The 24,341-nt window shown below is 43.5% G+C and overlaps 1 protein-coding gene across 14 annotated transcripts in view; it reads right to left on the reverse strand.

Annotated features, from left to right (window-relative positions):
* NCOA2 (nuclear receptor coactivator 2) overlaps window positions 1-24,341 on the reverse strand; it is a 1,057,595-nt gene that overhangs the window by 691,719 nt on the left and 341,535 nt on the right. Inside the window, exon 1 of one of the 14 annotated variants that reach the window (XM_069220316.1) lies at window positions 17,277-17,298. The exons of the other annotated variants lie outside the window; for them this stretch is intronic. The gene's annotated coding sequence lies outside the window, so the exon portion shown is untranslated. Of the gene's footprint in view, window positions 1-17,276; window positions 17,299-24,341 lie in introns of those variants that run through there. 14 annotated transcript variants of the gene reach the window in all.

The following is a 24,341-nucleotide window of genomic DNA, read 5'->3' on the forward strand; positions in this document are numbered from 1 at the left end:
ACTGTATATCACTCTGGTGGGTGACGTAGTATATCTTTCAAGAATAAATTAAAATACCTGTTTGCACAAGATTACAAGGGTAAACATAATAAGTTTTATTCTCTGTCACCCATTAAAAAAAAAAGATCGAAACATGGCAAAAACTGTGAGAGACGTTTCAAATCACAAAGTGTTTCATTTTTAGAGTTTTTTTTAATTTATAGGTCGGCAATGATATAAAGTGTTGAAGAATCTGAGCCCACAGTGTAGACAGGTGCGCAGCCCTGATCTGCACCATGGCATCTTTTACTTTAGGTGCCTAGCACAGACCAGGACAGTGCGCCCGATTAATGTGAATGTGCTGCTCTCAGTGCACACACGAACCGGCACTCTCACTGGATGCAGTGCATTAGTGAAAGGCAGACCAGCTGTTTGAAGCAGTCGGTTCACTTTTCACTGTGCAGGATGCAACCTGGCCTGCAATTTCAAATGAGAAAGATTCTCTTGCAAGAAAGAGCTGTGAGTGGCTGCACCGCCTGCAGAAGGCTGTCTGGGTTGTCTATAGGACTACCCTTTTCCTTCTGCCAAGGGGCACACAGGTGGTGTGCCCTCTACAGCTCCTTTGCCTCTGCAATAAAACAATAAAATACAGGTGGGAGAGGAAATCTAGTCTCATCACTTGCTTAAGGCCACACTCCCAATCCATATGATGGGTAACCCTCAATGAGATTGTGTCAGTACATGTATTACCAGTAGAAAATATTTACCTAAAAGGCTAGGGAAACTTCTATGGCCCTTTCTGTAATAACTGAGTGCCCCGGGAGACAGAAAGCAGGTGCACATGCCCCATGCTCTTTGAAGGCACTTTCGATAATACAGCCCCAGGGCTCCTTCCTTTGACAGAAAATCTCACTTCTGAACGAGGTGCAGGGTCCTACTCCAACTACAACAAAAATGTCTTAGATCAAAATTGGTGGGTCTTAGAATAATACTTGTACCTGAAAGTAGACTGCTGCAGAGGTATTGATTAATATAATACATCTAAGTTGAGCACTCCTGTCCACTCTACACACTTCACTGCAACATACTCGTGATGATGCCAGACATGCTGACAAAGACACACAACTCAATACTCTGGGCTGGAAAAGAGACACATTAAAACACTGTTCCACCTAGCCAGTCATGTGCCGTTACTGCAGTCAATAACTTCAAACAATTACTAAGGGCAACAGGGCAGGCAAATTATTAAAGCTTATTCTCTTTTAGATGGCAAAAAAAAAGAAAAAAAAAATCACGGCCCTGCTTCAATAGCATCATATTGCTAAAAAAAGCTGGAGGTAAGGTAACCTCTCAATATGCATGTCTACTTTCCAAGTCTGATAATTTAAAATCCATTTCTAGCTGTAAATGTTTACTTTACCCAAAAGGGCTTTACTGGAAGGCTATTACCAATGTACAAACATCTAACAGTATCCGTTTACACATGATATTTTAATGCACAAAATAATTAAAGATTTATCTTTTTCATAATAGTGACAACTTTATTAAAGGTACCAGCAACCTCCATTGCAAAATAGCTGGAAGGCAAAACAGCTTACGTTAAAGGATGCAGCAAAGAGTCTTTTCCTCGACAAAAATGCTTTCTTGAAGCCTACCTAGATTGGAGTTAGAGGATTTGAATAGAAACTAAAACATATTCCAATTTCAGACCGAAATCCAATAAATGCTCATATTTTAGTGAAGATGCATTTCAAGACCCCACTGGACTAACTGGGTACTGTAGAGTCTGAAAACAGAGAGAAACGGCTCCAATACGCAGCATCAGAGGTTTAATAAATACATAGTGTCCTTGGGTTCAATGTTAGAGGTTTCTTTCACTGCTATTCATCTGCACCAAGTTAACTGAGTGGTGCATAAAAAGACATTCAACCTAATCGGATCACGGATACAAACTGTAAGAAAACATCCTTGTGTACTCTCCTGAAAACACAAGGTGGCTAAATCATTCCAGACGTTTTATAGTCAGTACAAATATAAGGTGGAACCCTTGAGCTGTTTGCATATCAGCACTAGCAGACTAGGACAACCGGTTACTGAACGCTCAGAGCAGCTCCCACTAAGGGCAAACTGGTTCTCAATTCTTTTGAAATCAGGGTCTTTCCCCGCTGGTGCTAAAGGGTGATTATAGATTATGCCAAAGCATCTGAGGCGTGCTATCTGTACCAAAAGAACACTTGGTTACAGAACCACAGCACCATAACAGTGATATTTACAGCTTAATTCCCAATATGATTCTCAAAAAGGACATTATCGCAAAGGTATCTTCCCTCAGGATGACAGTGAAACTTGATCCAGAATACTTAAACATGCTAAAATTACATTCAACATGAATGTCTTAGAATAAATGACACGTTGGGCGTTTTGGAGTAAGCCAGAGGACGAAGTAAGACACAGCCAGCAGCTCACGTATTCTTATTACCAGTGTTTTAGACAAAAGAAAAGGTCTTGAAAGAAAATAACTTCATGCTCAGAGTCTCAATTGCTCAGAAGGATCTTAGACAAGTATGGAAAGAAGCAGTATCTGGTTTGAGCCATTAACTGGTTGAATAACCTGGAGAGTGGATTTTCATACTCCAGCTTGGCAACCCTGAACAACATTCATAAGAAGTAAAAAGATTAGTCTGTGAGAACGCACATTAGACCAAGTTGATAATGAAAATGTCACTTACCCAGTGTACATCTGTTCGTGGCATCAGTCGCTGATGATTCACATGTTGTGCATAGCCCGCCATCTGGTGTTGGGTCGGAGTGTTACAAGTTGTTTTTCTTCGAAGAAGTCTTTCGAGTCACGGGACCGAGGGACTCCTCCTCTTTGTCTCCATTGCGCATGGGCGTCGACTCCATCTTCGATTGTTTTCCCCACAGAGGGTGAGGTAGGAGTTGTTTGTTAGTAATAGTGCCCATGCAATGAAGTGAATAAGTATGTACCTATCTAAGATTTAATATATTTACAAATGCACAAAGTTGAAGCTAACTTCCAAACGGCTACAGGCTCCCGGGGAGGTGGGTGGGCACATGTGAATCTTCAGCGACTGATGCCACGAACAGATGTACACTGGGTAAGTGACATTTTCAGTTCGATGGCATCTGTCGCTGTAGATACACATGTTGTGCATAGACTAGTAAGCAGTTATCTCCCCAAAAGCGGTGGCTCAGCCTGTAGGAGTGGAAGTAGTCTGAAATAAGGTTCTTAGTACGGCTTGACCTACTGTGGCTTGTTGTGCTGATAGCACGTCTAGACAGTAGTGCTTGGTAAATGTGTGAGGCGTAGACCATGTGGCTGCCTTACATATTTCGTGCATTGGAATATTCCCTAGGAAGGCCATGGTAGCGCCTTTCTTTCTGGTTGAGTGTGCCCTTGGTGTAATGGGCAGTTGTCTTTTTGCTTTAAGGTAGCAGATTTGGATGCACTTAACTATCCATCTGGCTATACCCTGTTTCGATATTGGGTTTCCTGCGTGAGGTTTTTGAAATGCAATAAACAGTTGTTTAGTTTTTCTGATGTGTTTAGTTCTGTCGATGTGGTACATAAGTGCTCTTTTGACGTCTAATGTATGTAGTGCCCTTTCAGCTATGGAATCTGGCTGTGGGAAGAATACTGGTAGCTCTACCGTTTGATTTAGGTGGAACGGTGAAATAACCTTTGGCAAAAATTTAGGATTGGTCCTTAGGACTACTTTATTTTTGTGTAGTTGGATAAAAGGTTCTTGTATTGTAAACGCCTGAATTTCACTTACTCTTCTTAGAGATGTGATGGCGATGAGAAATGCAACTTTCCAGGTTAGGAATTGTATTTCGCAAGAGTGCATAGGTTCAAAGGGTGGACCCATGAGTCTTGTTAAGACGATGTTGAGGTTCCATGAAGGAACGGTTGGTGTCCTTGGTGGTATAATTCTTTTGAGGCCTTCCATAAACGCTTTAATGACAGGAATCCTAAATAGTGAAGTTGAATGGGTAATCTGCAGGTATGCCGATATTGCTGCTAGGTGTATTTTAATGGAAGAGAAGGCCAGGTTTGATTTTTGTAAGTGTAGTAAGTAACCCACTACATCTTTTGGAGATGCGTGTAATGGTTGGATTTGATTATGATGGCAGTAGCAAACAAACCTTTTCCATTTGCTTACATAGCAGTGTCTAGTGGATTGTCTTCTAGCTTGCTTTAGGACGTCCATACATTCTTGTGTGAGGTTTAAGTGTCCGAATTCTAGGATTTCAGGAGCCAGATTGCTAGATTCAGCGATGCTGGGTTTGGATGTCTGATCTGTTGTTTGTGTTGTGTTAACAGATCTGGCCTGTTGGGCAACTTGACATGGGGTACTACTGATAGGTCTAGCAGTGTTGTGTACCATGGTTGCCTTGCCCATGTTGTTGCTATCAGTATGAGTTTGAGTTTGTTTTGACTCAATTTGTTTACCAGATATGGAAGGAGAGAGAGATGGGGAAAAGCGTATGCAAATATCCCTGACCAGTTTATCCATAGGGCATTGCCTTGGGACTGCCTGTGTGGGTATCTGGATGTGAAGTTTTGGCATTTTGCGTTCTCTTTTGTTGCAAATAAGTCTATTTGAGGTGTTCCCCAGAGTTTGAAGTAAGTGTTTAGAATTTGGGGGTGAATTTCCCATTCGTGGACTTGTTGGTGATCGAGAGAGATTGTCTGCAAGTTGATTCTGGATCCCTGGAATAAACTGTGCTATTAGGCGAATGTGGTTGTGAATTGCCCATCGCCATATCTTTTGTGCTAGAAGGCTCAGCTGCGTTGAGTGTGTCCCCCCCTGTTTGTTTAGATAATACATTGTTGTCATGTTGTCTGTTTTGACAAGAATGTATTTGTGAGTTATGATTGGTTGGAATACTTTTAGTGCTTGAAAAACTGCTAGCAGTTCTAGGTGATTTATGTGCAGTTTTGTTTGATGTACGTCCCATTGTCCTTGTATGCTGTGTTGATCGAGGTGTGCTCCCCACCCCGTCATGGAAGCATCTGTTGTTATTACGTATTGTGGCACTGGGTCTTGGAAAGGCCGCCCTTTGTTTAAATTTATACTGTTCCACCATAGAAGCGAGAGGTATGTTTGGCGGTCTATCAACACCAGATCTAGAAGGTGACCCTGTGCTTGTGACCATTGTGATGCTAGGCACTGTTGTAAGGGCCTCATGTGCAGTCTTGCGTTCGGGACAATGGCTATGCATGAGGACATCATGCCTAGTAGTTGTAATATCATTTTTGCCTTTATTCTTTGTGTTGGATACATGCGTTGTATGATTTTGTTGAAATTTTGAATTCTTTGTGGACTTGGAGTGGCTAACCCTTTTGTTGTGTCTATTATGGCTCCTAGGTATTGTTGTACCTTGCACGGCAGAATGTGTGATTTTGCATAGTTGATGGTGAAACCGAGTTTGTAGAGGTTTTGTATGACCTGATTTGTGTGGTGTGAGCACCTTGTCAGTGAGTTGGTCTTGATTAGCCAGTCGTCTAGATACGGGAATACGTGTATTTGCTGCCTTCTGATGTGTGCAGCCACTACTGCTAGACATTTTGTAAAGACTCTTGGTGCGGTTGTTAAACCAAACGGCAATACTTTGAATTGGTAATGTATTCCTTTGAATACAAACCTGAGGTATTTCCTGTGCGACTGATGTATTGGTATGTGGAAATACGCGTCTTTGAGATCTAAGGTTGTCATGTAGTCCTGTTGCTTTAGCAATGGTAACACTTCTTGTAGCGTGACCATGTGAAAGTGTTCTGATTTGATGTAGGTGTTTAGTGTTCTGAGGTCTAGGATTGGTCTCAGTGTTTTGTCCTTTTTTGGTATTAGGAAGTACAGTGAATAAACTCCTGTGTTTGTTTGTGTCTTTGGTACTAGTTCTATTGCGTTCTTTTGCAATAATGCTTGAACTTCTATTTCCAGAAGGTCTGAATGTTGTTTTGATAAATTCTGTGCTTTTGGTGGTATGTTTGGAGGGATTTGTAGAAATTCTATGCAATAACCATGTTGGATAATTGCTAAGACCCAAGTGTCTGTAGTTATTTCCTCCCATGCTTGGTAATACTGACCTATTCTTCCCCCCACTGGTGGTGTGTGGAGGGGATGAGTGACATGTGAGTCACTGTTTGGTTGTAGGGGTTTTGGGGCTTTGAAATTTTCCCCTATTCCTAGGGAATTGTCCTCTGTATTGGCCCCAAAAGCCTCCCCTTTGGTACTGTCCCTGGTAGCTGGACGGTGTTGCCTGTGAGGTGCTGGCTTGTGTGGCCTGACCCCAAAACCCCCCTCTAAAGGTTGTTTTGCGGAAGGTGCTGTAAGTGCCTCTGCTCTGCGGGGAGTAGAGTGCGCCCATGGCTTTAGCAGTGTCAGTGTCCTTTTTGAGTTTCTCAATTGCCGTGTCCACTTCTGGTCCGAACAGTTGTTTCTCATTGAATGGCATATTGAGCACTGCCTGCTGTATCTCTGGTTTAAAACCAGACGTTCGTAGCCATGCGTGCCTTCTTATAGTCACAGATGTGTTAATTGTTCTTGCAGCTGTGTCCGCTGCATCCATAGAGGAGCGTATCTGATTATTAGATATGTTCTGTCCTTCCTCAACCACCTGTTTCGCCCTTTTTTGTAGCTCTTTGGGTAGATGCTCAATGAGGTGTTGCATCTCGTCCCAATGGGCTCTGTCATAGCGCGCAAGTAGTGCTTGAGAGTTAGCGATGCGCCACTGGTTTGCAGCTTGTACTGCGACTCTCTTTCCGGCTGCATCGAACTTGCGGCTCTTTATCTGGGGGTGGTGCATCCCCAGATGTGTGGGAGTTGGCTCTCTTGCGAGCTGCTCCTACTACGACGGAATCTGGTGGCAGCTGTGAGGTGATGAAAACAGGGTCTGTGGGAGGTGCTTTATATTTCTTTTCCACTCTTGGTGTTATTGCTCTACTCTTGACCGGCTCCTTGAAGATTTCCTTTGCGTGCCGAAGCATTCCTGGGAGCATAGGCAGGCTTTGGTAGGAGCTATGGGTGGAGGAGAGGGTTTTGAATAAGAAGTCATCCTCGACTGGTTCCGAGTCTAGGGACACGTTGTGGAACTCTGCTGCTCTAGCCACCACTTGTGAGTATGCTGTGCTATCTTCCGGTGGTGAGGGCTTTGTAGGATACGCCTCTGGACTGTTGTCCGACACTGGGGCATCGTATAAGTCCCAAGCGTCTTGGTCCTGGTCACCTTGGCTCATGGTGGTGTGAGCCGGGGAATGTGATGGAGTTTGTGCCGGTGAAACGTTAGTTACAGGTGGAGGAGAGGGTGGCGGAGTTACCTTTTTCACCATTTTTGTTTGTGGTGCTTGGTCTGACTGAAACTCCAGTCTCCTTTTTCTCCTAATAGGGGGAAGGGTGCTTATTTTCCCTGTTCCTTCCTGTATAAAAATACGTTTCTGAGTGTGGTCCACTTCGGTGGATTGCAACTCTTCCTCAAATCTATGCTTTCGCATCTGAGAGGACAGTGATTGCTCCTCTGAATAGGAACCGGTAGTTGGGTCGGTTGCGGGTCGTTTTGGCACCGAAACCCTGTCTGTACTGTTTTTCGGCTCCGAGGTGACCTTCTTTTTCGGAGTCGAACCCTCTCGGCGTCGATCTTCCTCGGTGCCGCTGTCTCTGCGTCGAGCAGTTTCGGCTCCGCTATCTCGGCGTCGATGTTTTTCACTAGCACTTTCTCGGTCCCGAGAAGGCTGCGTGCCGGTGTCTCGACCGGAGTCGGACGATCTTGGCACCATTTCGGCCTTTTTCGGTGCCGATGGTCGGTCACCGAATTTATGGGTCGAGCCATGGCCTGGTGGCAGTGGCGTCCCCTGGGCCTTGTCACTTTTCTTGTGTGCTGGCTTCGACGTCTTACTCACAGTTTTTTGGTCGTCGAATTCCTCGGAGTCCGATTCATGGATCGAGAAGGTTTCTTCTTCCTCTTGTTCCTCGAACTCTCGGTGAGCTGTTGGCGTGGACGCCATCTGCAGTCTTCTGGCTCGACGGTCACGGAGTGTTTTTCGGGACCGGAACGCACGACAGGCCTCGCAAGTCTCTTCACTGTGCTCAGGCGACAGGCACAGGTTACAGACCAAATGTTGGTCTGTATACGGGTATTTGTTGTGGCATTTAGGACAGAAACGGAACGGGGTCCGTTCCATCAGCGTTGTTTTACACGCGGTCGGGCCGACCAGGCCCCGACGGGGGATCGAAAACTACCCCGAAGGGTACCGGAGCTCTTCACTCTTCGATTTGGTGTCGATTCTAACTAAGCCGATCCCGAACGCAACAATACCGACGTAACTTTTCCGATATTTAGCTAACTTTCCGTTCCGAAACCCAGAGCGAAAGGAACACGTCCGAACCCGATGGCGGAAAGAAAACAATCGAAGATGGAGTCGACGCCCATGCGCAATGGAGACAAAGAGGAGGAGTCCCTCGGTCCCGTGACTCGAAAGACTTCTTCGAAGAAAAACAACTTGTAACACTCCGACCCAACACCAGATGGCGGGCTATGCACAACATGTGTATCTACAGCGACAGATGCCATCGAACTGATATATTTAATCATCAGTCCGACAGATTTATAAGAATTGAATCAACCTAATATAGCATTGACTGGAGCGGTATCTCTGTAACTTCAATTTGTATTATTAAATAACGTCATACAACTCCATAAAAGAAAGACAAAATACATAGTGCACACATTTAAGGTTAAATAATTGATTGAAAACACTGTTGAATAAATAAAAAATATTTTTAAAACACATTGCTGCCACTGAATAAGCCATGCTGGTGTCTGATAAACTGGTGGCACCTCAAGACAGGCTCTTTGTTCTTGATAATTCAGTGGCAGATGGAAAGGCATGAAAACGTGAATGTTAGAATTAGGTCAACACGTAGGAGGTCAGGTGAAAAATAATGTGGGACACCTACTTAAACCAAACAATGAGGTGAGCTACAGTATCTGAAATTAGCTTTATTTAGTTTGGTCTATTGTCCTGCAGGTTGGTCAAACATGTCAGTATCTCTGACTAATCAGCAATTTCACTGGGCAGCCTCAACTTCATGTGTGCCCTTTTTTCCAAATTTAATTTTTCAGTGCTCTTTCTCTAATCCAGTGAATCACTACTCTACATTGCGCCAACACAGTTTCTAATGCTACAAAACTAGTGTCTCATTTTGAGATTTTTCCTGCAGGGAAAAAGTCCAATAAACATTGCTTAATGATTGGCTCTTGCACTACCTGTTGACAAATGAAGGCTGCCCTCACATTTACAGAACTTCTGTACGTTTGGGTGTTCCCAGAGCATGTGTAGAAACCCTGCTTTTACTGCCCACATCTCGCACAAGCTTACAATTTGGTTAGGTATATTCTAGCAAGTTCTAATGTAATGAGGCAAGTTGTAAGCAAGCACTGCAATTACAACGTAGACCTGGCATTTGCAGAGATCAACTTCACCCGTGAGAAGGCTTTATTTCATTCCCCAGTTAACTAGTCTGGGGAAATCACTAGGCTATCTATCTCTGGCTTTCACAGCTTCCCCTTGCCTATCTTTGCTTAATGCTAAACAAATGTTTGATAACGATTTTCTAGTCCTTACCAAACTCAGAACATTGGTGGAACATCCAGGAATGCGGTCAATACTTCTCTTGTTGAGCGACTTAAAAAAAGCACCCTCCATCCACTCCAAAAGGCCTCCTAAGCTTCTACAAATGTAAGAAACCTGTTTTAAGGCATAAATCTCCCACCACCTCCACCCCCTCGAGTTCACTGCACCATTAGTTTCCTCATCATATTTTTACATGGTTAAAGCATCCATAACGGCCTATCAGGAATGCACATGGGACACCTTACTACTTTCCTAACAACCTAATCCCAGATAAGCGTGGTTTGTCGAACAATACACAGGTAATCCCTTGGGATACAACTTATCATGAGATCTTCTTGGATAGATTATAGTGAATGTAGAAAAGAAAGAAGTCCCACTCTTGCAAATTCAGGCAACAGCAGAAAGTGCAGAATCGTACTTGGTCAAGGACAAACACAAGTCTAAGCTGTTCACGATGTCAGAACAGAGAGAAAGAAAAGGGTAGGGGCCTGGAAGAAACTCAAGCACGACTTCTAGTAGATAGAACAATATAATTATTAACACAGCAAAAAACTGGATGCATCTGGCGTAAGACATTCTGTTGCAATCACTGAGCCTAGTCATGGGTAAGAAAGTGTTACAAGTAAATTGCACATAGCTGTATCACATGTTTCACCTACGTCCATAAAAAAACCCTCCCTACCACAGACAGGTCCCCTTTCATGCACCATTGTGATGTAGTTCTGAACTAAGTTATGCAAAAATGTGGAATAAAAACGCCGACTCAGGTGGGAGCAGAGTACTTCATACAGTGGTGCCTCTTGAAATAATTTTAGAGGGGGCACACAAAAAAAAAAAACACAGATGACAAGCATTTTCAATGCAACAGGTCTCGCATTTGCTCGAGTTAGAGCTATTAGCGGTGTCAAGAAAATAAAAACGCAGCGCAATTGCACTATGTAAAATGCAGCACAATGGAGTTGCGTGGAAAATAAACAGATAAAATAGTCCGGACCCCAGGCTCAAAACATCTAGCCTCGTATGTTTCTAGTAGTTTACTGGGGCTGTGTAGGTGAGCTAAACACTGGAAAAGGCATGACCTATGCATGCCTTTCACAAAGGAAAGCAAGCGGATTTTAAAAGGCAAGCCCACAAACCAATGTAAGTGACTGACGTGACATCGGCGTGGTTTGAAGCCCAAAGAGAGATTACTGAATGGACTGAGCGCTTTGCGCTCGCCCATAAAAATGGCGGGGTAATCAAGTGTCTTTGTTTGTATATATGAACATACATATTTTCCCCATTATTCATGTGTCCATTCTTCCTTTGTCACTTCCTTCTTTCCCTTTCTTTCCATTTATTCTTGTTTCTTTTAATTAATGCAGGTCGAGCCCTATTTCTCCATCTCTCATTTATTACTGTTTTTTTCTCCTAAAGCATTGGCTTCTCTTGCAGGCTCAAACAGTTTAAGTCCATATTTCTGTTTTTCCTTTAAAGGTATTCTTAAGTTTTTTGCTTTGCCTATTAATAGGCCAGGGGGTGCAATTCAAATATTGTGCAACGCCAAAGATGTATTGCTTGGGGTGAAGGACTACAAGCAGGCCCAACCCCCTGGAGTACAAACGCTTTAGTTGCCACTTTACAGTCTCACATTATGGATCTGTGAAAGTGGATTGTGGCAAGATTTGTAAATTGTCATCCGACAGAAGTTCCCGTATAAAAATGTGTACAACGTTCACAAAAGTTAGCAATTTGAAGCTACTCTTAACGTGCCTTGATTTTATAGAAATAAAGAACCTTGAAAGCAACATTCGCAGCTGATTTCAAAATATAAGATATACAAAAATTGCAACTTGAAAACATTTTTTAGGCTAAACAATGGTGCAAATGTAAACGTTCATGAGCCATGATTTAGTTTAACGTGTTTGATACATGCCAAAAAAAAACGTTGTTGAAGTGCACCTACAGCTACATGTCCTTGCATTAATGCAGATGAACATGAAAAAAGTTTTACACCGGTCTTTGTCAGGAGTAAACTGCCAAACATTTTCAATGAGGAAAAAAGACTGGCAAGAGGTCTGTGAATACACTTTAAGAGCTGCACAGTAGTTGGGAGGTGGTAAATCCGCACTCCTAAATAACAGTAACTTACAAATAGATGTTAGTTAGAAAAGGGGTCTTTAGTTGGCAGTGGTTTGCACACTGTCCAAGTTGGGACCCTCACTCTAGTCAGGGTAAGGAAGCCCCACAGCTAAGATAACGCCTGCTCACCCCCCTTTGGCATCTTGGCATGAGCAATCAGGCTTATCTCAGAGGCAATGTGTAAAGTATTCGTATACACACAGTAAGGAGGCCCCACTCATAATCAATGACTCTGGCAATCTGATCCCTCCCTACACTGTGGTGAGGCTAGAACTTGAAACCTTGGAACTTTCACGAGATGCCAGTAGCCTAGCCTCAAATTTGAAGGGGGTTGCTGCATCGAGCACTGAATCTCAGGCACCTGAAATGAGTAGGATCATCTTTCTCTTCTGACCATTGCTGGTGCTATCGGTGGGGGGCTGGGATTGCTGCAACTCAAGTGACTGACTGGCCTTGCTTGTCTAAGGGACGTCGTATTGACCCAGGGGGCTACTGGGGAAACAATTACAACTGCAGTACTCACTTACATGATGAAAGGCACAAGTGCTACGAGATATGAACCAGAGGTTGTACAAGCTGGAGCTTTAGACCCTGCTTTTCGATTGGCCTTCAACCTGCTACCAGCTACGACGTGAGCCCCACTCCTTTTGCACGTCCAACATGCTGAAGCAGCATATAAGAGGAAGTAGTTGTCCCCCTAGAACTGGTGAGGGTCCCTTAGAGACAAAACTTAGCCCTGCGTTCCAAGGTGGCAGCTCCACCGCGACTGCCATTATGAATAAAGGCAAACACTATTACACAGTATACCACCCCACATCAGCCTACACACAGGTTGACAAGACATTACGGCATGGCGGACACAGGCGACTCGGAAAAGAGTGCTTTGGAGCCCTCAAGGGCAGACCTTCTAGCGGCTGTTCAAGGATCATGAACGGTGCTGGAACATCAAATAGAAGCTGTATAGACTGATGCCAATATGCTGATTTAAGAAATGTCTCAGACAAGGTAACCAATGCTGAAACTAACATCGAAACCCTGCAGTGGAAGGTGGAAACCTTGAAGTGCCAGATGCCCACAATGTCCACCACAATTGCGGAACTGGAGAGGACAGCTGAGGATGGCCACTCGCACAACTACAACATTCGGGTGTTGGGTTCCCCGAAGAAGGCGGAAGGCTTGTCTACGGAGCGTTTCCTGGAGAACTGGATCAGGTCCATCCTAAAAACACAAGGCCTTTCGGACATCTTTGCAAATGAACGGATCCATAGGGCTTCCCACACCCCACCTCTCCGTGAGCTATCACTATGAAGGTGCTCAAATATAGGGACAGGGATTGCAAATTGAGAGGACTTTAGGAACAAGTAGTCCCATGATACGAGAACTGTGATATAGCTATCTTCCAGGATTACGCACAACTTGTTCAGCAACTGCCCAAGTGTTTCACAGCCGCCACACAAGAACTGAGAGCAATGGGCCTGAGATATAGGTTACTGTATCCAGCTAAATTGAAATTCCTTCAAAATGATAGTCCACTTTTTTTTGACAGACCTCAAGATGTTTGGGAGTGGCTTGAAGTTAGGGAAGTTGCTACTATCGCAATCAATCCTGGAAATTCGGGAATGGGCACCCGTTCCACTCCTACAAAGACCAGCACCGGCAAATAATATCCAAATTTGTCTCCTTTGGGTTCCGACAGAATACGTAGTGGGGAGGATGGCACAATGCATTCGACACTAACTGCATCCTTGGAGGGGGTGGAATGTCACCTGGGCAGAATTCCTCCATGGATACAGCATCTAGGGTCCCAAGCCCCCATCTGAGATGATTCCCAACATAGCCATTATTGAGGGTGGGAACCAGGAGGATTGAAGGGGACTGTTTAGATGCCACTCCCAGGAGCTTTATCATTTGAACAACCGGAGGTCTAAAAAACTGGGGTCTAATGGAAATATTCTGGTATGTCTAATCTTCATTGCTGGTTCATAATGCATATATTGAGACGGAAAGCTGAACTGGCGAACAGAAAACAATGAATCTGGATTGACCCATTACACCACATATAGAAGTCTTTTACATGAGGTTTTAAGTATGGGGATAAGAGGAATGCCTGGCTGGGAGGTTGGCTGGTCCCTTGCTTCACACAGTGAGTCCCTGTTGGACCTACTGGGGCATTGAGTTTGTCCTGACATGACTGTGGGTGGGCTTCTGTAGTCAGATGCTGATACTATGATTGTTCGTGAGAGGGTGGGGAATGGGTAGTTTGTTTCCTAAATTCTATATGAGATAGGTTTTCGAGTTATGTGGGGGTTGCAGCCATTCTAGCATGTGGACGAATCAGCACATTGGACATCAGAACGTATGACACAATGACTGTCAATACTACCTATAAACTTCTTTCCTGGAATGCGAAAGGACTTAGTACCTGTAAGAAACGCTATTGAGTGCCATCACTTCTCAACCGCCACAGGGTTTGTATAGCATGTCTCCAGGAGACCCACTTAACCGAACTCGAAGCTAAAAAGCTAGCCGAAAAGTGGAGGGGGCAGACACATTATGCCTCCTTTTTCCTCAATCACTAGAGTGTCTTGGTGTGGACAGCTCCGGGGATCCCGTTTGCATTAACACACATTGAAGCAGATGTGGAGGGCCAATATATATACTGATTCAGGGACCATTAGATGGTAAAGAGCTGGTAATGTTTACTTCATGTGCCAAATACTGATGATGACTCCTTTTACCCTACACTGAGACGCAATGTCAGTCACAATGGGATTAGAAATTTTCTGGGTGGGTGATTTTAATTGTGTGGTGGATGGCGATTTAGATCGCCACCCTCCCTGGAAGGGCACTGAACCTAGAATGACAACCAGACTGGCCAAAGCTATGGGCTTCAGAGGTATTTGAAGGGACACTCACCTGGGGCGCCAGGAATATACGTGTCACTCGGGGACATGCGGTACCTTTAGCAGGTTTGAGCGAACAATAGTAATGCAACAAACGCTACTAGAGTACAGGAGGTAGTACTTCTGTCAATATTTATCTGATCATGCACCGGTTGCATATATATTCCAATGGAGGTTTTCTTCTAAGATACAGCAGGACCTCATAGGCAGATAATCAATAGCAGAGTACATGACAGGCTATATCGACACAAACTGATTGACCACCCAGAGTTGTGCAACAGAATGGAAAGAGCTGAAAGCGGTCCTCTGGGGAAGATGCGTGGGTCTTTCCTATGGAGTTCAACACGCGCTACAAACTGAACTCCATGAGGAGGAAGCATTGGTGGCACTGCAGAGGTGGACAGTTGGTGAGGAGCTCGTACAGGAAACTAAAACAGATCTGCTGAGGCAACTGACGGAAACTAGGGATAGGCTACAGCATTACACATTGAAATTGCATAAACAACTGCTTCATAGAAAAGGAGATAGATCGGGAAAACTCTTCACCGCGAATTCCCCAATTCCCTCGTACTCCCACCTTTCAGATCCCCGGAGCGGTGAGGTGCGCACCCAAAGTGACATACTGGAGGTGTTTCTTGAGCACTTGGAGCAGGTATACATGAGCCCAGGAGACCCAGAGCGTGAATGACTTGCGGACTATTTGTCCAGGATACGGATTCCACAATTGGGTAACGTGGCAGAGCAGGAACTGGACTCTGACCTCATCTTAGAGTAGGTCCACGTGGCCATAAAGTCCCTCCCTGCTGGGAAAATGCCAGCAAATTATGGCCTCACAGCCAAATCTTATCAGGCTTATGGTACAGAGTTGGCTCCTATTCTACTTAAGGTTTATGTAGAAGCACCAGCTAACAAGGCACTCCCGGCATCAATGCGCAAGGGGAACATCGCAATCTTACTGAAACCCAGTGCTGTAGCATCTGACCAGTCCTCCTATCATCCAATCACGGTGATAAATATAGACATGAAAATCCTGTGCAAAGTTCTTGCAACATGATTGGCACCAGAACTAGTAAGATAGGTACACACAGACCAGTATGGGTTCATACCTGGGCAGAGCACTACTATGGACATTCGGAGACTGATGCATGCACTGCACCAAGTGGAAGACAGGGAAGGAGAATTAGGTTTAGTATCCTATGACATTGCCAAAGCTTTTGACACCATGAACTGGTGGTGTTTCCTAGCGATCCTGGAAGCGATGGGGTTTGACCCTCTATTTAGGAATTGGATATGTTTGCTATATACAGACCCCCATGGCAAGGGTCATACTGGGTAGACTGTGGTCTGACCCACAGAGGGTCAGGAGGGGCACAAGTCAGGGGTGCCTATTGTCACCCCTGTTTGCAATGGTGCTGGAGCCTCTGGCCCGAGACTCTGTTGGGACATGGGGAGGTGAGGAATCCGATTGGGAGGCGTGAACCATTAAATCTTGCTTTATGCAAATGACACTTTTCTACCTGATGGCGAGAGGGATTCGCTGCCCTTGCTTCTTGAGCACTTAAATGATTTTGGGGACATTTAATGGCTGCATATTAATATGACTAGGTCTCCAATATTCCCTCTGGGTCGACTGGCGGCACAGAATCCCTTCACACTGCCGGTTTTACCACTGCACTTGGAAACTGATCACTTCCACTACTTAGGAATAATGGTGGCACATACAGCCCAAAAGTGGAACCAATGCAATATTGATAGGGTAATGAAGGGGCTAACAAAGTCTGTTCAATTCTGGAATACACTCCCTCTGTCCCTTATGGGACGTGTGGCAGTGGCAAAAATGGTGTTCTTGCCACACTGCCTACATATCCTGCAGCACTCCTTAGACATACTACCTAAGGCAGTCTTTAATCGTCTACACTCCTTATTGACAACTTAGGTGTGGGTGGGAGGTTGCAGTAGAGTGACCCAAGAGATTCTTCACTTACCTTCGGAGGACGGGGGATTGGCAGTGCCGAATATGGAACTGTATTACTTAGCATCCCAGCTGCAGCATGCGGTGCATTGACTGTCCGATGGTGATGATGTAGGAAGAATAGGAACACATCATATACATCACATACATACAAACATAAGTTCCCAAAACCCAATACAAACATTTTAGGCTAGCGATAGTTGTAAATCAATGTACGCAGTGAAAGGCTTAATACATGACATGCTAAAAAAGACAGACTGTGGGTTCAATAGAAAAGGCAGGTCATATTTAGGACAAACAAACACTTATCACTTAGGAAACTTATACACATGCTGCATTTTTAAGTTAGCTGTGTTGAAACACACAAGAGGCCCAAGCCACATTAGAATGACAGTTTTTCTTTGGAGCTGCACCAACTGTCGCTTTCAAAATCTTCACTTAGCATGAACAGGGTGGAACAAAAGGGTGTATCCTGCCTTAGTGCAAGGGTCCTAAACACCACAAGTCATTCATATCTTGGTGAGGGGAACTGTGTAAGGGTCAGATAAGCATTTGAACAAGGCAGGGCTACCGTGAGCATCATATAACATATCATCACTTGTCATGCAGAAAGACAGAGATGCTGAATGACGTCAATGTTACTTACCCACCCATGAGGCGACCAAAAATCGTGCATGTGCTCTTTTCAGGAGGTACCTCTCCCCTATTATCTTATCTGTACTGCTTGTTCTTGCTTACGTCAATGATAGACTTGTGACCATAGTTTTTTTTGGTTTTTACAATATAAATACCACTGCTTGTGAACTAGAACTTTAAACTTCAGTCATGGCCTCAATGTTGAGACTGCCTGTCGGTCCCAGCTGAAAAAAAATCGATTAAACCTATATTACTTGTCAAATTGATCTGTCTTATTTTATCAACAGATTTCCTTCTAACAGCGACAACTGGGAAAAGGATTTACTCAGACAACTCACAGGAAGAGACACTGCTACTGTTACTCCACGGGAGAGGTAGAGGTGACTCTGCAACGTCATATCTAATCATACACGGCATCACTAAGGGAACGCACAGTGAAGGTGGTGCGGAGACGAACTTCCTTCACCTGAGAGTTTAATTTCTGGGACCTTCAACTATTCCAACTGTTGACCTCCGCGGTTGATGCCAGCACCTGGAAAAATGGGGGGTATCGGATGCTAGGGGATCTTTACCCCAATGAGATGTTCATTACATTTGAGGCGGCACAGGAGACCTTCTGTCTAGGTCGGGCCAGTTACTACTGTATGCAAGTATCTTGGACATAGTGCGAGACATTTGGCCCACATACCCAGAAGTCCTGACTTCCTCTGAACTGTTTAGGACATTACTGGAATTTAGCGGAGTTATGCATTTAATGTCTTACTTACGTAAAGCAAGGATTGCAGATGTGCCTAGGACCGCATTTCAGGCTTCGGCAGCCTTGGAAGAAGAACAGGGTACACCAATAGAAGACAACTGATGGAAATGTATCCGGGCACTAGTTAAGCAGGGAACATGTAATGCTCAGTTTAAGCTAGTACATTTTAGTAACTTACACCATACATATATCACCCCAGTGCTTCTGCCTAATAAAGACCCCACCAAAATGGACAGATGCCACAGATGTCAGGGCAGACCCGCAACCTTCTTTCACTTAGACTGGTACTGTCCCCCCCCTATACATGCCTATTGGGTCCAGGTGATCCAGAAATTAGAGTGTGTTAAGGGATCAGCTGCAGACTTGGACTCGGTCACATGTCTATTAGGGGTGGGTCAGGAAACAAAAGGGCAGGAAAATGGAGTGGAACTGTTTGGCCCTGCTGCTAGCGAAACAATGGGTTGCCATTTCATGGATGAGTCGGTTAAGGTCTGGGGAACAGAGATGGACCGAAGATGTGAAGGAATGAGCTGTGGCGGAAGAGATGAGGCTCTGTCAGTGTAGCAGGGATGAACATGCAGAGGAGGATTTTCAGACATGGAGGGGAATCATTACGACATGGTACATTGTTTATCATGTACTCAATAGTTAATAAAATAAATGTTATTTTTTAAAAATGCACTAGTAGTGTTGGCCCCTTTCTCACTCCTGGGATGATCCTATATAATACTCTGGTTATGTAAACAATGCAGTGGGCTGGCCCTCTGCCACCACTGGGTACATTTCATTTTGCACCAACCCTATTGGACTTCACTGACTGACATCTCTATTAAGGGGCCCTCTAAAGCCCTAAGGGGCACTTATTTTCTAATGGTAAAAAATGTACAAATCGTACAGAATATCACGTTCTCCTCCTTCTCAACTAAGCACAACAGTGTCACAGTACACCAACTGTTTTTGTGAGTACTTTCACAGACAGGGGCTGATCTTTTCAATCAGAAATTTGAAGGCAGCTCAAAAGAGACTGTGACCAATTAAAAAGAAGCAGAAACACCTTGAAGATGAAATGACGACCTTAATATCAAAGTGAGGAAACTAACATTTCATAATGAACACCTGATTTTTTTTTTCTAACATCTTTAGAAATTAGGACAGTTGTTACTGGCACTTAAATGAAACGCCTGTGGAGAATGGATGCCTTTGGTGCTGACCTCAGCTGGACCCCAGTTTAACACAGAAATCTAAGGAAGATCAAGTTAAAATGTAGCCCTCAAGAAACTATGGTCTACTGCGAAATGTGTTGGCTGTCCCATATGAGAAGTAGCAACTGGAATCATCGAACATCTTTCTTTTTTGACTGTGATCTCTAGTGGTTTTATGAAAATAAACATTAATATGATACAGGGAATACACCCATGCTCATGGAACGGTTGTAGAGTATAACACTTGAAGAATAATCCCAGAAAGCATCAAGACCTTTTTAAAACTGTATAGAGTTAATTTTGATCCATTAAGTTGTTTGTAAGAAAAATGACTAATAAAAGAAAAACTTAATATGTATGAAAAAAAAAAAAAAAGACTGATGTGAAATATCTCCCTACTAAAAAACAATGTTCAAACTGCAGTTGGCAACTGCCTCACGGATCAAAGCACAAAGAATTCTACTTATTCTACTCGAACAAACTAGAACCATTAAATGAAACCGAAGGGAAGATCTTACAGTTAATCGCTGGGCATTCTGAAAGGCAGGCATTCATTTACGGGCAACACTTTACACATTACTCTTGTACACAGTCACTACAAGATGAGCCTTTTTAAAATCCAGTTCTTTACTGCTCTAACGCCACAGAAGGCAAACATTTATTTTTCCCCTTCTCTGACTTTAGAGAGAACAGTTTAAGCCGCTCCACTTCCTAAAATCAAGGGAAGCCTTAAGCTCCATGCAACAAGCAATGGCAAAAAAACACACAGGACTCATCTTTATGATCTACTGGATTTGGCAAAGCTTTTTAGTGATGCCATGCAGCACTGGTAAAAAAAAAATGTGCTTCTGCTGATGCTATGTATTATTGCACAGGAACAGTGCAATGAGACAGCTGCTGTTAAAAGCTGATTAATTCTTTTACTGCGCATGCGTTATAATTAAGGCTTCTGGTTTTCCGTTTTTACTGATTTTTACAAGTAAATACAGACAAAAAACAACGTCTTTCCTGTCTGTATTTATTTTTAAAACCCGCAAAATACAGAAAATGTTGCCTTTTATGAGTGACTCTCTGTGCGGTCACTCGTCCATTCATGAATTCCAGGCCGACAGCTGAACTGATAGACAGCATGGGGAGTTAAAAGACAGGATAAGATATTCTTAAATACAACGATATGTTGACATACATTTCTATATAATGCTAATATTGACCTGTGGCTATAGTGTTTTGTTATATTTGGTTGCTCAATTTGTTTAAATGTGTCTGGCATCAAAGTAGAAGTGCATGTTTTCCGTTAAATAAATGAGGAAATATACCATTTGACGACTCCATTTATTCTCAAAACACAAAATAAACCTGGATATATACCAATAAGCTGACCCAAAAATAAATATGGATAAATACAGATGTAAAATGTTAAAAAAAAAAATAAAATACCATAAAACCGGGAGCCCTAGTTATAATGTATGTGTGCAGGCATCACCACATGTGTGCACCTGGAGAATGACGGAGTCATTTTTTTTATTGCTCGATCTAAGAAGCAAGTGATATCAGATGGCACTCAGATAGGTACGCTTCTTTTTAAAAAAAATCAAAAATAAAAAAAAGTTTACATTATGGATAATCACTTTTGCTGTATTGGAGTGCCCGGCAGCAAATGGCAGCAGCTGAGCCCTCCAGAAATTGCAACTTTACTTTTTTATGCTTTTTCTTTTTTTTAAATGCCCATCTTGAGCAATTGAGAAGCAGGTGGGGTGGGGGCAACAGGGTATTTGCAGGGAGTTTGGAAGGGGGATAAACAAAAAAGCCAGATTGGAGAAGGTGGCAAAAACAGCACACTAGGAGAGAGCAAAAAGCATGGGGGGCTTGCAGGGGGAACAAACACAAGAGTGAGAGCACTAGTAAACTCATGCGCTCATAAAATGAGCAACGAAAAAGAAAATAACATGTTTCCTTAAAACTGAGGAGTAGAATACAAGTCAGCCAATTAAAAGCATAGTAAACACACTATGCTCCAGGGAAGGGACAAACACAAGAAAGGAAAGAAAACCTTCAAACAAGCGAGCACATGAGTGACAAAAAGCCAACCAACGGACGCTCTAGTTGGCCTCTGAACTCACTCTAAGTTCCCTGTACAGGCTACAAAAGGTCTTATGCAACCAGACAGCTAAAAGCGGTCTGATAGGTGAAACCCAAAAAGGCACAGCACACCTCAAAGGAAAATACATTTTAAAGATCGGTATAAAACATATAGCAAAAATACAGAAATCTGCATTTCAAATGAAAAAAAGTTATTTAAAACTTTAAGCAAGAAAAATTATAAACATCATAAAAAAAGATTACTTTTGTAAAGTCGATTAAAACACCCACATATTTCTTAGTAGCTTTACAGATAGTGCACAATTAGTTTAACTTTAATTTAAAAAAGTGTTTTTGAGAAGGACTCTAGCACATGCGAACATACAACAGCAGAGGTGGCTCTCAAGGAAGAGGTTATTTTTCACCTTTGTGATTTCAAGTGAGATCTTGATGTCACTGGATTCCAACTGATGATAAATGCAAGCCTACATCTGTTTAAGGTTCAGAGAGCCAAGCTTAACACTTGTTGACGTTCACAATAATGCAATACTGAGTGACATCTGGTCTCCATCGTCCCTTCCACACTGTGAAACGGACATGAAACTGAAAGCACTGTCGGCAACTGCCATGAAGAGGCCGTACCAATTACAAAACTTGCTCGCTCCTGGTATGTTCAATAAGGTATCTACACAAAGAGCAACCTAAAGAACCACTAGGAGGCAGATGTACTCCAGACTACAGGAGATAGGTTAAGCAAGCGGAGGCTTTGAAGGGCGTCAATTACATACAACCCAGAGGACTTATTAGGTGGTCTGCAAGGCATGTATTTAAAACAAAATATCCATTTCCTTTCTCGACTACGCAAATTTGCCACGTTGTAATCTGGAGGGCATTTTTCGCTGGGGCAGTGACACCGACACTCCCTCCTTGCTTGTACACATTTGCTGCATATAAATGCACATACCCATACTGAAAATGGCAAATACCCTCTGATATTTGGACATTCTGTAAATCGAACAAAAAGCTCCCATCAACGCCACGTCCTGACTCGTGTTTCAAAACCTGGACAGTCTGCTGAAGCAGAGGTTTTAGGGGGGCAGGGGGGGCAACAACAGGCTGCAATATGATACAAGAAAATAAACACACCAGCTCTCAAAAGGCGCGTTCTATCTAATCTGCAGCATCGTGGGAATAGGCAGGAAATCATAACCCTGCCCCCACAAGACAACCACCCTCGCTTGTCATTAAGGTAGAGCCCTCACCACTACACCACGTCATTAGGCTGTGCATCCACATTGCTGAATGAATAATTAAGCAGATCTTTACTCATGTTCAGACCTCGCTAAAGAGGGGGCAACTGAGCTGCCTGGGTAATCGCCTGCGTGAGGAGAAACAACAAGGCAACAGGTCCCTAAACTCCATGTCTATGCCACTGCATCTCTTCTTTAAAAAAAAAATATATAAGGTGCTCAGAAACGCTTTAGTTGTTCACGCTGTAAACAATAGAAAATTGCATCTAATAGCTTCGTGCAAACTACCATAAGTACCTAAGGCAAGAGAGCCAAGTGAGACGAACACTCAAAGCTGAAATATGTGGGGATCATCAGGTCACATGTTCGAAACGAGCAAGAACCACCCATCCATCGTCGATGAACTGACTGACATTTAAGTGAATCCTTGTCTCGTTACGTGTTTCAAGTAGACATAATACTGTGGTCACGGAACACAAAAGATCAGTACCAAAAGTAACAGGCAGTCCCACAAATGATCAGAGAATAAGACATTCTACAAGGAACAGTACTGGGTGCTTTCTCTTTGTAATAAAGTACTTTATATATGCAGTAATTGCCATGGTAAGACTCTTCCACCTTGAGCTCAAAATCCACGTAAATCTTATTTTCACTTTTTTACCAATAGTCTATTGGCCCAATGGAGTCCTAATAACCATCAGAATATGCTTACAATGATGTAGAAAATTTATTTTATTTATGGTATTTCTGGAGGCTGGGATCTATGCTTTATAGGTATGTTATTTTTAGGCCCACTTTACACTTTTCTTTTTATTGAGCATCAAAGTTTCAGCTGAGTGCGAAAAACAGTAATTTGGGAGGGAGCGGCTGTAAAAGAAAAATAATTCTGATCAACTTCACTTGTGGAGGTCTGCACCACAAGGCTTTCAGGCTCTGGGTTTTTCATCAAAAAATCTAAGTCACCAGGGGCCCCGTCCTTGCCATACAACCACAGGTTGGCTGACCGGGGTGCTTTGCATGGTTTGAACCAAGTTGCCATCAGAATGTCTGCAAGGGCCTTGATCAAAGGTAAACAGCTTAGATGAAGTTGTGCCTAAGTAAAGAATTTTAGTTAAATTGGCTTTGGTTTCTAGTGTAGGCAATTGTAGTGCTTCTAGTGCTCTTCGAACAAGTACAGAAAAAAGGCATTTACTTCCACTGGTCGACTTGGTGGCAAGTCCTCTCTGTTCCTGGTGAGTTATATAGCCCATTAGCATTTTTGAAGTCTAAATACAGCCTTTCAAGAATAATGATGGGAGAGCAGTTTACTCACCCCACCATCATTAGTGTCTTAGTGTCTGAAGGACACTGGGTATGCCATGAGAACTCAGAAGAGTTCGAGCAAAAGAGGGCTTCTTTATTCGGACAGCAATGGCTTTGACGGAGCGGCAGAGGCTGAAAGTGTGGCTGCATAATCATTGGTTGCGATTTAGTAATTTAATACTGCCTAGCACATAGGCCTGGCATGGAAAGACAGCTGCTCAAAAACAGCAGTTCAAATGGATCTAGTGCCAGAGGGGTCCGACCAGGCATGAAAGAAACTGGCAAGGCCTGGGGGACAGGAGTGACAGTCATGGAAACTTCAGTACAGGCCCATGAACATGTCACAATGGGGCACTGACAGTCAGGGAAGAGCATGCAGGCAGAGGTCCAACTGAAGGCCACTGCAGCTATGTGAGGACTAAAGCCACCCCACAGGGAGCTGCTAGCATCTTGAACACCTACAGAAAGGCCTTGCTGAAGGCTGC

Source organism: Pleurodeles waltl, chromosome 2_2 (genome assembly GCF_031143425.1).
Source record: "Pleurodeles waltl isolate 20211129_DDA chromosome 2_2, aPleWal1.hap1.20221129, whole genome shotgun sequence".
NCBI classification, from domain to species: Eukaryota; Metazoa; Chordata; class Amphibia; order Caudata; family Salamandridae; genus Pleurodeles; species Pleurodeles waltl.